The following is an 18,741-nucleotide window of genomic DNA, read 5'->3' as shown; positions in this document are numbered from 1 at the left end:
CAGACTGAGAGGGAGGATTGGGAAGAGCCCCTGTAGTTCCTCAGAGCCCTGTCACTGGTAATTTGGAGGACGTTGGAAAGGCCGGTAAGAGGGCTGAAGGAGCCTGAAGTGCTTAAGTTGGTAACAATCTCTTTTCCAAGGTCATGGTTTTTTGCAACACTAGCAGAAACCAGGAAGTTTTTGGTTTTGTGTAGGGAACCTCATTTGCTGAAGGTGAAGATTAAGACTGTCGGCAGTCTTTCTTTTAGGTGACTCATCTAGGGTGCAAGAAGCTCATTTGCCAAATTAGCTAAATCCGGAGTAGACACAGTTTTCCATCCCACTCTAGTCGTTTTAACTACAAGAGAAAGGTCCCGGTTCAGTCCATTAATAAAGTTAAAACCTACATAAGTAGATTTAAAATCTGAAGGAAGACCAGAATTTTCTTTGAAAACAATCTGAAGTTGATTATAGCAGTATAAACAGGTTTATCAGATTTTTGTGTGCAAGCCTGAATTTTGTTCCTATCAACAGGTTTAGGAAAAGCTACTGTAATTGCTTGGTCGAGTTTCCCAGTGAGTGGTCTAGCCTCTTGCCAAAAGTTAGGGGTTTGTTTTTCTAACTCTCTTTCAATATTTTCCCATCAGGCCAGTTTCCTCCAATGTTTGACTTGACCCTCACCAACAAGCGTGTGGAGTAGCTGATACAGGTCTGAAAAACCAGGTTGGTAAGTTTGAGTAACTATATTAAATCCTTCAGCAAACCGATAGGGGTCCTCAGTTGCTTTAGGAAACACTCTAACTATGGCTCAGAATTTGGCCTTAGTGCAGGGAACATAAGAGATTTGAGTTTGTTTTGATCCTCCAAGGACTTCACTTTAAAGGGGCAGGTTCTGATAGGTTCAGAGGATGAGAGAGTGAAGGGAAAAAGGGAAATTCGATGAGAGAATTAGAATGGGAAAACACAGGGTATAGACGAGGCGTAGGCGGTACTAAAGGGAAGGAGGAAGATGACACCAGAGGCGGAGCCAGAGCACGAGGTGGCTGCCCAGCATGCCCGTCCAGAGACAAAGGAGATGGGGGAGGGGAATGAGGTGATTTGGAAGCCATTTTGTCTGTAATTGTTTGTTTGCCTCAGTTAATCTTAAAATTTCATTTTGCAGAGAGGCAATATTAGACTCCTGGTAATGTTTGGAAGCTTCAAAATACCCATCAAAATAGGTGTTCCATTCAGTTTGGGCAATTTCAAAGCTATGGCTGTCCACTTTGGTTTTAAGGAAAGTAACTTTGGGGAGTTCAAAAGTTCCCCATAATGGCCATGGGTGTTCTAAATTATTTTTGGTTAAGTCAATCCATTTAGTTAGAAATGTGCATGAGGAGGGACCACGGTCTGTAAACATAAAACCAGCTGGGGTCTCTGAAGCAATCTGCCTTTAAAACATTTTGATGACCGAGATCCCATTTTCTCTACAGCAAAAGAAAAATTCCTAAATAGCCGATAGGCCAAATACCAGCACAGTTGCAACAGAATAGCCAGTTCCAAGAGGAATCAAACCAAAGGCCTCTACAGTGCCCGTGGGAACAGCCCAGCTCCAAAGGAAGTGGACCGAAGGCTAGCACTGTGCCAATAGGAACAGCCCGATTCCAAAGAAGTCAGGCCAAAGGCTGAACGGCATAGTTCCAGTAGGAATAGCCCCTGTCCAAGAGGAATCAGACCAAAGGCCAAACGAATACTTGCACAAATGGCAAAAGCCTTTAATAGAAAGCACAGGTCCGGAATGAGGCCCAGAGAGGTTCAAGATGCAAAGAGAGCAGAGCTCAAGATCCAGGAGAAAACTTACTTCAAACTCCAGAGTCAAGGAGGAAGCAGTGGCTCAGTGGGCTCTGTGGGTACCGCACCTATTTGCCCTCCAAACTCAGAGTTGTTGGGGTTCTTGTCTGGATGCCTGTATGTGCCACCGAATAATGTTTACCTAAAACAAATAGTTATTTTACCAGTAGAATGGGTTTATTAACTGCAAAGAAGTGCAACCACGAGCAAATCTGGAGAAACAAAGGAGAGAAACTTCCTTCAAGAAGTTGGCGGGGTGGGAGGTGGGGTGAGGGGGTGTGTGTGTGCGGGGAGGGGGGTGGTGCTGTTGTAAACAAAGAGTCCATTGGAGCAGACTGGGAGTTCAAAGTGTAGCGGCTTTTCATTGGCTGAGTTATGGCAGTCTCTCATTGGCTGAGCTGTTGCTGGACAAGGAGGAATTTCTTCCTTCCTTCTGCTGTGGTAGAAAGTGGTATCACTTCCTGTTGAAGACGCAAGGTACATCTCTTTCTGTTGGGGTCTGTAGTGCGCATTGAGTGGCATGTGCGTGAGAACTTTCTCTTCCGGCCTCTCCACTCCATTTTAAATGAAATTTCTGTTGATTAATTTTCACAGTCTCTAAGCTTTAGTTTAGGCACTGCATAGCCAAATGAGTTTTGAAAGTAAAAGATAATTTCCAAATGAATGCAGTTAATTGAAAGCTGGGATAATTCTGGTTGCATGGATGCCACCCTGAGTTTTCAGTCATAGTATGTGCTCAATTCCAAAAGGCTGATCAAGGTTAGTAATGTTCATATATTTGGTTATAACCTTTAAAAGAGCTTAGCTATTTCTCAGAGGATTGAAAGCATTTATTGAGATACTAGCTCATCTGTTTTTACTCCGTTTTCAAATAAATTTCTGGTCCGCAGCTCTGCAGTCACAAATCCTTCCCAGTATCCCAGGACTGACTCTCCGTAGCTGTGTATCATCAGCTGAATACAATCCTCAGATCTCTGGGTGCCACCCTGCATGTTCCAGCTCTGCATTGCTTTGACCTCTTTGAGGTCCAGAAGTTGGTGTTTTGCATATACATCCTCAATGATTCGTTGTTTTCATTTTTGGAGAGGAATTTCTTAATGTAGGCCAATCACATTTCTTTTTCAGTAATTTTTATTCATAAGATATTGTGAGTATCCACAGTTCTGGCATAATCAGAAAATAGCAGAATCAGAAAATAGCAGACTAGAAGAGTCTGAAGAGACCATCTGATCCAGCCCTTTAGCAGGTGTCATAGCCTTTTCTCTTTGGGGAAAATTGGATGATTTAGTTGTTTTTACCACACCTGAGCAGCATGAGTTTCATGTAAGAAAGATTCAAACTAGCTTAAGATGAGATGGGCTTTGGTCAAAGAAAAGGTCATACTCTCTAATCAAAGGAAATGGATGTGGGGAGCAGGTGAGCATATACCACAGAGTCGGAACAACACGCTTCCCCTGGGTGGGCTGGAAGCCAGTGGTTAACAATCCTGTCAAAAGCTATTGGCGGGGAGAAATGGCTCCGGATTTCCTCCACTGCAGCTGAAGCCTGCAGATGCTAGTCAGTGCTAAAATGAGAAATATTAGGGTCTTCCTTTTCTCTCGTATAAGTTATTATTCAGGAAGAAAAATAAAGATTACTGATCATTGGGTTACAGCTTCAAAAGGAACAGGTGCTCTGTAAAGAAATCGGTTTGGCTTTGTGTGGAAAACAGACCATCCCGGGAGCGGTGGTGATAATACCTGCTAAGCCGCATGGTAAAAGAAAGCAAATTCATTAGCCATATGGGATCAGTCAAGGGAATCTGTTTTGTAAAGGTCTTGGTGTCAATCCAGGACTATTTGATAGGGTCTCTGGTACCTGAGGCTGAGGTCTTTTGTGTGTTTCTTGCACATTTACCATCTGCTTGAGCCTGTGTTTTTGGAGTTAATTTATTTCACATGTCATTAGAACTGGAGGAAACCTTAGAGATCACCAGGCCTCTTGGTGGCCAATTCATGTGCACCCAGAGGCCACGTACTAATGTAAGTGTGTATGCTGCTGGGCATAGGTGAAGAGAGAGTGGTGGCCTGAGCTGCCTTGGGGAGTGGAATAGACTCACACAAACACACAAACACTATGCTTGTCAAAGTTTGTGTGGGGCCAGTCAAATACAAAGTATGTATTTGACCCATGGGCCACAACTTGGCAACTGCTAAGTCTCTAATCCCCTTATTTTGTAAAGGAAGAAACTGAGGCCACCTGTAGGATTGATGGCAAAAATGGACGGAGAATCGGGGTATCCATCTCCCAACCTGAAGGTTTGGGGGAGGGGGGGTTGTTCCTAGAAGTGTAAGACACAGTCACAAGAGCATCTTATCCTCAAGAAATGCCGTCACTTGGTGTGGCTTGCGTCAGGCTTCAGAGAAAGAGGTAGGAAAGTGATAGGAGGCGGGGCAGAAGGTGGAGCCAGCAGCTGGATCATGAAGAGCCTTCTTTGCCACTCCAATGAGTTTGGACCAAATCCTGGAAATACAAAAAATGAAAACCAAAGTTTGATGAGCCACTCAATAATACCTTGTCCTTGAAAGAATGCTACAAGAAGGAGCCACTCCTTCAGTGTTGGAGAACCCCATAAAGCGTGTTAGGCAAAGTCACGCTTAGGTTAGGCCAGGAGGCCAGTTTTCGGAGAGTGTTTCCTGCTCTTTACAGACTTTGCTCAGCTGCCCGGGCCAAAGCCCAGCTCAGTTCCCTCCTGGAGGAGCTGAGTCAGACACTGAACCTGTCCAGTGAGTAATCTCCCTTGTTGATAGAGTTGGGCAGAAAGGTTGCTGGGGGATGAGAATGTCAGTGATAATGGCCAATATTAATTTTTTTGTTGTTTTTTAGAGGAAGATTAGCCCTGAGCTAACTGCTGCCAATCCTCCTCTTTTTTGCTGAGGAAGGCTGGCTCTGAGCTAACATCCATGCCCATCTTCCTCTACTTTATATGTGGGACGCCTACCACAGCATGGCTTGCCAATCGGTCCCACGTCTGCACCTGGGATCCGAACCAGCAAACCCCAGGCCACCAAAGCGGAACATGCTCACTTAACCGCTGCACCACTGGGCCGGCCCCTGGCCAATATTCTTGAAATTAGAAGCAGACAATTTTAAAGATTCATTGGTCTTAGAGAGATGATCTGTCTAAATAATTTACTGACCAGAGATAAAAATTCTTCTAAATTCATTTCCTAAGGCCCTCATTATTCAAAGTCTTCTTTCTCCCTCCATCCTAAAATAATGTTCTTTTTTTTTAGCAATCACTTTATTTACTCTAGAAGAATTATAAAGGTAACTTTATAGGAAAATGGCAAAGTATGAATTGTGTACGAAAGTCCCAACTTTTCCTCTTATGTAGTGTTTCTATCTTACAGTTTGGATGGCAGGAACTTGGCTCATGATGAAATGATTGAAGGGCCACGCAGCTCCAGTGGTCAGTGTAGGGACAGCCCTTCTCATCATGGGCCTCCTCTTTCAATGCTTCAAGTGCATTCATCTCTTTCTTCTTCATCCACTGTGGGAAGACACCTGAGAATAATGGGGGGAAATGCTATAACCCCTGTGGGCAGCATCATTTGACATCCTTGGTCTATGGAAACTTCAATGTTTAATTAGTATCAAAGAAATGACAAGCATTTCTGGCCACCATTTACAAGAAAACACAGCTTTATGAGAGATTCCAGGTTATTTTTTTCTTCTCTGTAAAAGTTTATGGTGAGAATGAAAATGTACCCTAAATCTGCTAATCTGAAAGCTGCTCTCAGCACTCTTGCTGCGTAGGATGTGTGATCTGACTGTACTGGGATCTCCCGCCCACAGATCTCTGTGCTGCCCCTGTCTCTGAGACCCTGTGTCTTTACTTCTTTCCTTAATCTGGTTTAGATTTACTGACCATCGTTCAAGTCCTCCCTGGCTAACCCCCTTGGCAGTCGGGCTTTGGTTGCACCTAAATGGATGAGTGGTTGCTAACTAGGGGCCGCACATCACTGAGGAACTTCCTCCGAACAAGACCGGCCCTCAGGTTTACAGAGCCAGAACGCTGGGATATATAGTCTATGCATGTGTGAGTGCTTTCAAAAAATTCCAATGTGATTCCCACACAAACCCTGGTTAAGAATCACTCCTTCTACTAAAACCCTATGCCAGCTCATCTGTCTTCTCTGTGATTGCACTGGGCAGCTGAGAAGTGCTGGGGAAATATCACATAACACATGCTGATCATTATCACTGCTATTTCATGATCACCAGCCTCAACTGGGCTCTCAACAGTGCCCATGCGTCCTACCAAGTTTCTTTAATTGACTGACCCACCCACTCTCCATGATTACCATTTCAAAGCTTCCACACACTTTGGCTTCTCTTCTCTTGCCCTCTTAGTTTCAGCAGACTAGTTTGCTTCTGATGTAGGAAATTCACAATTTATTTGTAGTGAAATTTACAAACCCACCTGTACCTGGCATTCTCTTCTCCCCTCCTGTAGCAGCGGGAGAGGATGCTCTTCTCCCTAAAGCTGATCCTCTCACGTGTCCTCTGGATCCTCTAACAGGCAGGAGGCTGAATTCAATTGACACTTTTTTTACTAGTGACCTTGATGTCTCAGAGTGTTGTACACAATTGGCTGCTCTGTCCTTCTGGAGCCGCTCTTCCCGCAGCTTCTGAGATACTATACACTCTCTTGGTTTCTCTTGTACCTTGCTGCCCCACCCCAAGTCTTCTTTACTGGTTTGTCCTACCTAACCTTTAAATGTTGAACTTTTTCAAGTCTATGCCTACTATTTTATATTCCACTCACTATTTTCTTCAAATCTCCATCTTTGTATTGTAGTGTGTGTGTTTATTCAGTTATAGGAAAACAGGTGTGCAAAAATACAACTTTTTTTTTTAACATTTCTCATGTGTTCATTTCTGCTGATGGTGGTAACTCAATCACGTTGACTCAGGGCTTCTTACCCTCAATACTATTCACATTTGGGACAGGATGATTCTTTGTTGGGAGGGCTGTCCTGTGCGTTGCAGGATGTTTGGCAGCATCCTTGGCTCATGCCAAACAGATACTAGGAGCCACCTTCCTTCCCATGTTGTACCAAGTAAAAAGACACCTCCAGACATTCTTGAATATCCCTGGAGTGGCAAAGCTGTCCCTGGCTGGGAACACTGTGTTTAGCTTCAACTCAGTCTCTTTGGAGGTGTATAGTCATTTCCTGTTTCGCCTCTTCTCCCTCCTCCTTCTCAGCTCCCTAGAAGCAGTCAGAGGCATCATTGGCACTGACAGAGAAAGCTTTGGGATGCAATCACTTCTCTGCTGGCCTCCACTGTTGATGTAACTCAAAGCCTCCTCTAGCACCAGGCTCGCCTCAGGGCACTTGCTCTGCTGAGTTCAGCCTTCTCCCCTGTTGACCGGGTTCCTGACTCAACTCTGGCTGGTGGCTGCTGAGCTTCTGAAACTCAGCAACATTTTCCATCTCATCTCCAACTCTGGCTGCCCACCCTGCAGCCTCTACTGTGGGAGGCCCTCTCCCTCCTCTGCAATCTGGCACTTTAGTTTTCTGTGCCCTGATCACTCTCGGGCCCCGTCAGGAACTGCAGGTGCAGAGGGAGACTCAAGGCGGTGTCTGTGTGATGTGGTCTCTCCTGCACCTGCCCCGTCCTCCATGTTTGCGTGGGGTGCCCTGGAAGGCCGTTTCCTCCCAGCGTTCCAGACAGGATGCAGGGTACAAGTCCCCCCTCCTGTCTTGTCTTCCCACATCTTTCTGGGGGTTTCCATTACCCCTTCCCTCCTAGGGATTTGAACCCAGCAGTGTGAGAGGCCCTTTCACAATGACCCACACCATTAACTGCCTTGAAGTCTTTTCACGCTCCCACGTCTCTCCCTCCCTCAGTGTTATCTTCTCTCTGTGTTTCAGGAAAACTACTTTTGCAGTCAGATGCTGGACTTTACCATATAAACACTGTATTCTGAGCACTTCATGTGCTTTTCCTTCTGAAGCTCAGGAAACCTTTCTCTTCCTTTTGAACCTGGCTCTGCCATTGGTTTAAGACCGTATTTTGAAATTCAGCATAGGCTTTTGAGTCTCCCGTTTCATTCTTTTGCTCCTCCTGGGATTCTAGTATCCTCTCTTCACTGGGGCAATAAACCTCAGCCTTAAGGTTCAGTACAAGCGATAGATGAATTGCAGAATAAAAAGAAATTACCAAGAAGGAGAGAGAAAAAATATTCTTTCCGCTACATATGTCTGATTGTTTAACTTTTGTACTTTGTTTTGCAAAAGCCTTTTGCAGGACTCACCAAAAATTTTGTATCCATTGGAGCTCCATCACCTTGGAACTGGAGCACAGTGCTTCCTGTTGCTGGCCTTGAACAGAACTTGGAGATATGGGGCCACAAAGAGCTGTCTACTGTCCGCTGCCTCCAAACTTGGGAGTGGATCATGCCATGAAACAGTTTGAATCATGGGGAATCAGCTCTGAGAGGTACCACTGGTGTAGAAACTTCAGTGTATGTGGACAGAACCACTAAAAAATTCGAACAGAGTGTAAGTGTGTATGTATGTGCTTAAAATGTTATTGGCAATGCCTGGTTGTTTCACTGCCAGTAACGGTCATTCATTTTTTTCCTATAATTCTATTCAGCTTCGTTCTGGACTGATTCAAATAGGAAACCGAACGATGTCTACCAAAAGTCATTTTAATCTCCAAGTTCCACAAAACAATATGAGGCACTCATATAACTCACTTTCCTGGAATGAAGGTTGTAACAACGAAAGTGCTTCCAATTTTATTTTTAGAAACTGGTTGATGCATTTTACATTGAATTAAATCTAGTTTCTTTCTGTAAGGAGTTGTTTTAAATCTCAGCCAGTGGGAAAAAATAATTTGTTTCTGATTCACGATTTTGCTTTGAAGCGACCATTGACTCTGTTAATAAAACCACTGCTGTTTCCCTTTCCTTGAGAACCCACAATCTGCAGTGTCTGCCTGACAATCTGAGACAAAATGCATTGCGATAAAATAGACTTTGTCTTACAATGAGTCAACCTGAGACAGGAGCCAAGGGACTGGTCCTGAAGAGTAACAATTAGATTTACTGCATTCCAGAGCCACAAATGCTTCGAGGCCCCTGGCTGCAAGTGCTTCTGCATGGAATTTCCAAGCCTTTGCAGATCCATATGCAACCTTTCAAGATAATCTATACCTCAGCTGGTTCCTAAACCTCAAAATTACTGCCCACAGACAAAAGCATAATTTAGAAAAGAAACTCCTGTAAAAATACACAGATGAAATATGGGTTGAAAATGGTGTATAATTACTGGTACATTACTGATCGTTACTGGTGCGTTAAGAGTTTGCTCTGATTAAAGAGATAATAAATCTTCAAGGAATTAAATAGTTCTTAAAAGGCAAAGTAACAGTTAACGATGGATTTCCATGTCCCACTAGGAAAAAGGAAAAAGTACATTTACGTGGGAGGTAATTTTTTAGTTTCTCGAAAGACAGGATAAACACTGACTATCATTTTTACTTCGAATGTGGAGATCGAATAACAAGTAAATCTTTGGTAAACCCCTTGCAGTTTGGAGTAGGCTCAGAAAAAACAGAAAGGAGAATTCAGAAAAGCCACAAGGATGAGAGCCGTGGGCTGACAGAGGACAGCTGTCAACGTATAGCTGCCGAAGAGGTTTATGTGCAAACCTCAAACCAATCGAATTAACTTATTGACCCCCAGCCTGGGCTGCCGATCCATCATTTATAGGCTCCCTGATGACTTCTTTTTAAATTCTTGTTGTTTTTAGGTTTGTATTTATTATTTTCCCCAACTTTTTGTTCTGAGAACTTTCAAATCTACAGAAGTGTTGAAAGAACAGTAGGAAAAACACTAGGATAAACAGTAGGATCAACATCCTTCACCCGGATTCACTTGTGAACATCTTATCACGTTTGTGATAAACTTGTATGCTCTTTGCAGACATCTCCCCCAACCTTTTACAAGTAAGTGGCAGCAGTATGTGTCTCTTAAGAGCAAGGACATTCTCCCACATAACCACAGTGCTGTTGTCACACTAGGAAATTTAACATAGTTATAAAAATATTATCTGATTACACAGAACGTACTTACATCTGCCAAATTGTTTCCAAAATGTCCTTTATAGCAATGTTTTTCTGATCTAGGTCTAATCAAGAATCATGTATTATATTTGGTTATCCTATGTTCTTTGTCTCCTTAAATCCGGAACAGGCATCAGCAAGCATTCTCTGGACCAGATATAAATACAAATATTTATATATTATGTAAATAATATATTACAATAAAATAATATAGATGCAAATATTTTAGGCTTCACAGGTCATACTTGTCTTTCACGACTACTAGATTTTGTTGTTATAGCACAAAAACAGCCATAGATAATATGTAAAGGATGGATTTAGCTGTTTCAATAAAACTTTATAGACACTGAAATTTAGAATTTGTATAATTTTCACATGTCACAAAATATTATTTTTCTTTTGTTCTTTTCAACCGTTTAAAAATACACAAACTATTTTTAGCTCACAGGTTGTGAAAAACAGTACATGGTAGGATTTGGCCGCCAACCATAATTTGCTGACTCCGTATCTAGAACAATCCTCTGCCTTTTCTTTCAAGTAAAATTTTTGTTGAATTATATGGAAATGTACACAATTTTAAGTGGACAGCTTAAAAATTTTTCACAAAGTGAGCACTCTCATGTAACACAACTCAAAATAAGAAATAGTTGACTTTTTAATTTAATTTAATTTAATTTTAAAAAATGCTGGTGTCACCTGTGTTGACCCACAGGTGGTCGGCACCGGGTCTGTGTGCACAACCATAGAATGCTTCTAGAAATGAAAATGCTCCCAGAAATGGAAGTCCTTACCCTTTTGTCTACACAGCAAGGTGATCTGCAGTGATCCAAATGTCTCAGTCTTGCCAATTAGCCAGCTTGTTGGGCCAGCCCGACTAATCCTCAGTCTGGAGCCTTTTCAGCGGGCATGACAGCACCTGTCGGTTTCATTAACTGCTTCACCCCCTCTTCCCTAGCTCTCTTCCAGCATTATGCATCACCTCAGACGGTGCCCAGGCAGGAAGGTAGTATTTTAAGAATGAGCTCAACAAAAGGTAGAGATCAGCAGAGCCCACGGTCTGTCAGATCTGGGCTAAGTGAAGTTCACCTTTATCACAGATCTGCTGTGAGATTTGGGGTCAGGACGCAGTCCGCAGGAGGGAAGTCCTCGTTCCTGGTGGGAAACTGGCTGATAGACCACCGAAGGCCGTTATTATGTCTTGTTTGCTGCATTTTGCTTACCACGGGTGTAAAAATCTCTTGGCTTTGTAACAACAGAACTTGGAAGGGCTCCTTTAGACATGGGAATGGTCACGAGTGACTCACGGGATCTCCTCTTGAAGCAGAAATAAGCTGCCTCACCAGCTCCCTCCGGTGGGTCCCAGCTTCCTATATATTCCAGGCATCCTAAGTCTGTACAACATTTCCAGCGATCGTTCTGTGTGAAGTGGGCATTGATGCATTCTCTCAGGACTCTGAGCCGAGCATCAGTCTCAGTTCCCCTGAAGATGGCGGAAGTCCTTGGCTGGCTGTTTAGGACATGTATCTTAATTTGAGAGATACACAATTAAATAAAAGATGGTCCAGCCTTGAGTCTCAGCACGTGGGCTCAGTTGCTTGTTTTTTGGGGGAGAATTTGTTTGCAGAAGCTTGATCCACGGCAGACCTTGAATATTCTCCTAGGGAATCCCACTCACATTTGGAGAGAAAGACCACACTCGAGAGGCGGGACATCAGCACCAAGGAACCGAACAGACCAGGGGCCAGGTTCACCCCTGGGGCTCTCAAGCCCCTCCCTTTTACTCCTCTCGGATCTAATTTTATGTTACGTTCCAGCAGCACCTTCCCTCTCTCCCAAGCTATTTTCACTTGGCTGAAGTCATTTAATTATTATCTCTTCAATTTTATGGAAAAATTTTTCTTCTGTGTTCACTTTCCAAATAGCAAAGTGGCACAATTAAACTAAACAACATGGCCGAGAACCCCTAGCAGAGAAAAGAAACCAATCAGACACTATGTATAAGAGAATTCCAGGTTGGGAAGGAAAAAAGATGTGACGAATTCTGGTAGCTTTTTCTTCTTAAGTTTATTTATCACGATGCAACTTGAAGAGATGAGAGAACAGTAGGTGTTCAGGGATGATATGGAAGTGATGGTGCCTTTAACAGTAATAAGTAGTTTCTTCTTTTTATTTATGAGGACAAGGTTGTCATTTGTTAAGTAAGTCCCATTCTCTGCTCTCCCTTTTAGCTCATGTTTCCAGCTCAAAGCATCATAAACAACCAATGAAGGAAAACACTGTAAATATTAGGAGACGATTTCCATAAACGTTCGTGTTAAAAATGCATGATGGTATGCAGACTTAATTTTAGCCATACTGTGGGTTCTGTCTTTTGCTGCGGTCATATTTTCCTTTGCATTGTCTGTCTTAGCTATTTAACTTTGAGGCATACTAAAGATGAAAAATGGGCATTTATGGAGCAGGCACGTATGGAGCAGTTCTGATGCTGACCTGGCATTTCCTCCTCAGTAGCATCAGCCGTTGTGTTCTCATCAATGAGCTTTAATTAGAAAACAACCTCAAACCTGAGAGGTGGTGGAGAGAAGAGGGAACAGCAGATGTTCAGGGATGGTGTGTAAGTTGACTATATTATTTCTTTTGTCTGTAAACAAGGTAAAATAAACAAACACACAACTAATCGCTCCTTCTACCCCAGCTGTGTGAACTCTGGAGTTATGCAAAGTTGTGCCAGAGACACTCACCGAGACTAATGAGCTTTCTGAGTCACAGCCTAGTAACACAGATGCGGTGTTCATACAGTGACTTTCATTTCAAGGAAGAGCTTTCGCACGATAGAGAGAAAGAGCCAGAACAGGCTCTTAACTGCTATTACTGTTGTTGTTTAAGCAAGCTGGGGAGCTTCTGATTATTTCTTCTCTGTCATAACATTATTAGTAAACATCCTGAAATGTAGTTTGTGAAATAGTTAAAAGTTGGGAATATAAGCCTTTCTCTTCTTTTTAAGTTCTTGGCTACTAACGTTTTGTCCAGTGTGGGCAGCTGTTGAGGTTTCTGTGGGAAATCTCGTGCTGGCCTGGGAGGACGGCAAGGCTGACATCAGGCGCCGTCCAGGATCTCGGGGGGGTGGAGCTGTGTGGCCGTCTGGGGAGCAGTGTTGAGATTGTCCCTTTATTTCCACTGGGAAGGGGCTACGCCAAGACTTATTTTCTTTGCCTTCCAGCACCAAAAATGTAAAGAGCTGAGATATTTCTAGTCAAACAAGTGAAAGCGATAAAGAAAACACAGCCATGGTGATGATAGGCTAAGGATGAAGAAAGACCCGATGGTTAGACAGAAAGCAGCCAGTTTGGTGTCTCTGAGGTAGAAGATCTAGGAGCATATACTTAGATTGGGGCCAGAAAATTTTAAATTTCTTTAAAAGAGACATTCTGATGATTTTATGAATATTGTTCTTCTTCCCAAGTATATTCGAAATTTCTCAGGGCTTGAGGTCCTTTTCTTCCCTCTGCCTCCCTCACAGAACTTCATGAGGGAACCGTCTACATGGTGCTGGTTCAACCCATGTCTATGGACTCGTTGTACTTAATATTCTTAGTATGTTTCTCCTCTGTGTATATTTCGAGTATTATTACGACGGTGAACTTTGGAGTAGAGCTAAATCACATTCTTTTCTGTAAAGGATATGTAGGAATCAAATGTAGGAAAAGTCAAGAAATAGCTTCCCCGAGTTTCTCTCTTATTCAAGAACCTCTCCCATCTGAGATGTTTGGAGAAGGAACACTGCCACCTTCTGGTAGAAATGTCTCATCTTTCTGCCAGCCCATGAACGGCGCTCTGGCCCTTTCACAGCCTGTTTCCATCAGTACAAATCGAATTTGCTTTCAAGTTTTGCAAACTTGAAATCAAATCTAAATAATATCTTAGGTAATATGGCTGAAGATCAAAGGCCTAGAAATAAGGCCTTTGACTTGTGCTTTTTTGGGAAAGGCATGTGATTTTGCTATCAAAGAAAATCTTACCTGAGGTCCACCTTGATGTCAGTTTTAAGAACTACTACTTTACTGGGGCATTCTAATAGACCTTTAACGTGATCAAGAATGTTCTGGCATTTGGCCTGGGGATGTTGGGAGTGGGTAGAGGGAGAGTATGGTGAAAAATTCACAGACAAGTTGTATCAGTCATGAAAAAAATGGGGGGGCAAGCTGGGCAGACAACTGGCCTAAGTGGTAAACAGGCGAACAGGATTTTCCACATCGTGTTTTCAGACACAGTAGCTCACCTTATTGTGGGCTAAATGTTTCCAGTTACAGTCAGTTGAGTAGTTCCCTGGAAACCCATGTAGATTCATGGTTTACTTTTATTATTCAGCTCTAAATACTCTGCTGCAACTGGTGCTGAAGAGTACATGGTTAATTTTCCTAGTCTTTCTTAACGATTCCCCAATCCAAACCCAATGGCAACTGCTCCTAAGGAAAGGAAAGTTCTCATGGGTCAATCCTATTCATTTTTCTTCCACTTGATCCATGTAAAGAAACCCCAGAGACACTGGAATAAGCAAGCAAGATTGGAATCTTTTCAAGAGAATGCTGTGATCACTGGGGATTATCTGCCTAGAGTCATTTGCACTGGAGTATTTTATAATTCTGGAGAGATCAAAGTTATCTTGTAGAAAACTGAGAGCAATACAAATGTATCAACAGACATACAAATAAATTTGGTCCAGTGGAGGGTTAATTGACTTTCTTCCCCACCTTCCCTGCAGAAACACCAGTTGTGTTTCCATTAGCAAATTCATTTCAGTATTCCTGATTTATAGATGTCTCTGCTTTTCACCTTCTCCTTTGGACTGGTTGTTAGTGGACCCTTACTCTCTCAACCACCAAGCAATTGTCCTCTGATGGGCTTCTCTGTGGAGTTATCTGAAGCCCTCATTTTACTGGTTCCCTCCTTTAATTAATGAGTTAAATGAAAGCTTTGACACATTTGTTTTATATTTGTATGAGAGTCACAATTGTAGTTTTTAAATTTAAGTCCCTTTAACACGAAAATTAAAGAGCAAGTTGAAGGAGGAATCTGGGGCCTCTGAGGAGTTTGGTTTCTATGGGAGTGGCATCACAGGTAATCCAAAATTTAGTTCCCTTGTCCTCTTTGAAGTACAGGGTGCGACTGAGAGTGACTGCGATTATGTGATAACAACTGTAGGAGACTGTCCACTTCCCACTGGGGTCTCTCTCATGGAGTAGCGCTGTCTTCATCCCAGTGATCCTGCCCCTGTGTAAACTGCTTCTGGAGCTCCTCTGCTGGCAGTGCCTTCAGAGCCCACTGCGTAGTCTTTGGACTGTCCCTGGGTTTGCAGCACTGGGTGAATTTCACTAGATAACTGGCTTTGGTATAGGTCAGATTTGCTTCAAATTCTAGTTCTCCTGTGCACTAGCCGTGAGATCTTGTGGAAGTTGCTAGATGTTTCTGGTTTACTTATCTGTAAAATAAGGCTGTTGTTAAGAGTGAATGAAATAAAGCACATTGTGCTTGGCACATAAGTGCTCTATAAATCTTACCTATTACTGCAACGTAGAGAGAAAATCACAGACTGAGAGCTGGAAGCCCTGCTTTCCTCCTTGGCCCTGCTGACTTGCAGCTGTGCAGCAACACTATGGGAGTGATGTTTGAAGGTCCTGGTTAACTCAGACAGGACTGCACCCATGTGGGCTGCACAGGGCCTAAAGGATTAGGGGGCTGGGTGGACTGGATCAGACCATTTCCAGGAGTGAGTAGACCAGGCTTTAACCTTTCAAATTCTTGATTTTGAGGAAGTTCAAGGAATCCCGGGGTAGAGCCCAGAGAGCAGGATGTGGTGAGTGGCAATAGCCAAGGGCAGTGGCCATGTACCAACTGCTATGGGAGTATTTTAATATTTAGTACTGGTATGGCTCTGCTGAGTACAAATCAGGCCTGAGAGAAGGTGGATGAGCTGAATTGGGGTTGGGGGGCATCTTCCCAGGCCCCCCCCCCCAAGGTATTCTGTAGGGATGGCCACAGGCAACAGATGGTCAAGTAAAGTGCTCCTTTGCCGTCCTTCTGGTGGATTCTACGTGCGTGATGGAGCAGTTGACATGGAGAAGTTCTCCAGTCATGGGCTGGCTCACCCTTCTAATACGAGTTTCACCTGCCAGTAGATATTGCTATTGAGCCAGGACAGCAAAAAAATAGAGGCTTCTTAAATATCACAGGGCACAGCCACTCTAGTGTAGGGACACCTCAAAGGTCACAGTGCTGGGAACCGCTCCTAGTCACTCCCTTCCCCAACCAATAGTTTCTATGGAATAGGAAGCGCTAACTCTGACATTTGCATTTAGGCTCAGAAAAAGGAATTCTGACACCAGTGAACCAATGTAGCTGAATTTAAATTTTAAAAAGCTATAGGGGCTGGCACGTTGGTGCACTTGTTAAGTGTGGATGTTCTGCTTCGGTGGCCTGGGGGGTGCCAGTTCAGATTCTGGGTGCAGACATGGCACTGCTTGGCAAGCCATGCTGTGGTAGGCATTCCCATGTATAAAATAGAGGAAGTTGGGCATGGATGTTAGTTCAGGATCAGTTTTCCTCAGCAAAAAGAGGAGGATTGGTAGTAGTTAGCTCAGGGCTAATCTTCCTCCAAAAAAAAAAAAAAAAATTAAAAGAAAAAACAAGCTATAGGGACAGCCATGATGGCCAAGTGGTTAAATTTTGGTGTGCTCTTCTTTGGGGGCCCAAGTTTGGTTTCTGGGCACACAACCACACCACTCATCTTTCAGTAGCCATGCTGTGGAGGTGGCTCACATGAAAAAAAAAGAGGAAGATTGGTAACAGATGTTAACTCAGGGTGAATCTTCCCCAGCAAAAAAAAAAATAAGTTAATGATGATAACTACATTTGGCCTCATCTCTGGAGACTTTAAAAAAATAAAATAAAGAGCTATAAAAGGTTTCGAAGATCATGTATATTATTATTTTGGTTACTTTGCAGTTTTATTGATGTTTAACTTCAAATATCCAGTAGAGGGCATGAAAGGAATTGTTTTGCTTACAGTATTGAAGACACGATTTGAACAGTGAAAAGGAGAAAGCAAATGGATTGTACAGCACAGTTCTTAGGCAGGGAATGACAAATCAGCTTTAAACATTGACCTGAAATATATCACAACTTTTACATTTTGTTATTTCCTCTCTATATCCTTCATTTACAATAAAATACTTGTCTCTTTTCTCTAGAATTACATCTACTGTTATATGTAAAAAACATATGAAATTATGAAATAAAATATCAGTGTTTTGTATCAGATCTATTAGAGACACACTTGAAAAGTACACTAAACTTTAGTAGACACTATACTAGGCGCTTGAAAAATACTTTTAATCTTTATAGCAACCCTAAGAACCTGACTTACAAATTTCCGTTTTGCTGACGCTCAGGAAGGCTGCAAATTTCACAGCATTTTTCTGCTTGGCAGTCTTCACTATTTCTCCAAAAACTTTTGGGAAGTAAGAACTAAATCTTCCTTATGAATAGACCAGGATCTAGAATCCTTAATTTAGGTTGTAAAATAATCAATCTGATCACCTCTGTATTTATATATTTTGGATATTATCTTTTCCTATATTTTTTCATAGCCAAATCCCACATCTGGTTGAAAACATTGTTTGTTTTATTCTTCTACATATTATTATTATTATTTGCATGTTTCCTCCTGATTAGGTTCTTAGTAACTCTTCAAATTAACCAGCACTCTCACATTTGTAAAACTGTAATCTGCTTTATCTCTTTATAGCTTGGGGTCCCGTCTATTTCTCAGATGAGCTTCAAGGACCACTTGCATTAAAACACTTTGAAGAGTTTGTTTAAAATAGAGATTATTGGGCCACAACCAAGATCGGTTGAAGCAGAGTATCTTGAGTTGAGACCTGAGAATCTGCGTCTCCACATCTCCCCAGATGTTTCTCATGCACTCTAAAGACTGATGCACTGACTCAGACAAAGAGAATGACTATGTTCAGGCAGCACTTGACTTTGTCAGGGACTATGCCTCAGACATGGGGTCACCTCAACCTCCACATGGTATTTAGTGGCTACTAAACCAACCACGCAGGTTAGTGGCAAAGCACAGCTTTAGGAAGCAGAAGTACCTAAATCTTGACCATTTATCTAGCTTTAATTTCTAACATCTATAATATAATATCTACCTTCCAGCACTTTTTGAAGATAAAATGAGATAATATAAGTCAAGCACAGACCTAGCACAGTGTCTGGTCCATAATAGAGCCTGAAAATGGTAGATGTTAGTAACTCAACATGAAATCCCATTAAATCTGCATAGTACTATTATTTGGTATTTGGGAGAATAAGGCTTCTATAAAGTGAGATGCTTATAGAAAAAGCATGTTATCATTTGCGTTAAATCTGAATTCTAAAAAAAGATCACAATTAAGTATATTTTCTGGAGATAGCTTTCCAAAAGTGATAGGTAAGTATGTTATATTTCCTTTATATAAAGGTTGCTAAATGCTGGGAGATATTCTCCATGGGTCTCTCACATTTCTGCATGTCTGTGAGCTAGGCGTTGCCTTTTGTTCTGGTCTATCTTTTCCAGGCTGTTTGCATAGCAAACCGTCTAGGGAAGCAGAGCGCCTTCCTCTGGAGCAAAGGCAAGTGTGCTTATTGCACATGATAAAAGGTTTGGGGTTCCTAAACTCAGGGTTCCTGTCCTGAAATGCAACCAACCATGTGCAGGCTTCCTTCTGGACCCATCTGTGTCATACCCGTGCATCTTGGGAGCAA

At 42.5% G+C, this 18,741-nt stretch overlaps 1 long non-coding RNA gene across 1 annotated transcript; it reads right to left on the bottom strand.

Moving 5' to 3' along the window:
- Window positions 1-1,987: 1,987 nt before the first annotated feature.
- Window positions 1,988-11,171, bottom strand: LOC124230753 (uncharacterized). Its single transcript, XR_006886286.1, has 4 exons — window positions 10,722-11,171; window positions 9,941-10,077; window positions 5,200-5,355; window positions 1,988-4,311 (listed from the first exon to the last, which is right to left on the bottom strand). It is a non-coding gene; the product is annotated as an uncharacterized LOC124230753 (long non-coding RNA).
- Between the last annotated feature and the right edge of the window lie 7,570 nt (window positions 11,172-18,741).

Source organism: Equus quagga, chromosome 20, assembly GCF_021613505.1.
Source record: "Equus quagga isolate Etosha38 chromosome 20, UCLA_HA_Equagga_1.0, whole genome shotgun sequence".
Lineage (NCBI taxonomy): Eukaryota > Metazoa > Chordata > Mammalia > Perissodactyla > Equidae > Equus > Equus quagga.
Note: the sequence above shows the minus strand (reverse complement) of the source record. Positions and strands in the feature narration are given on the sequence as shown.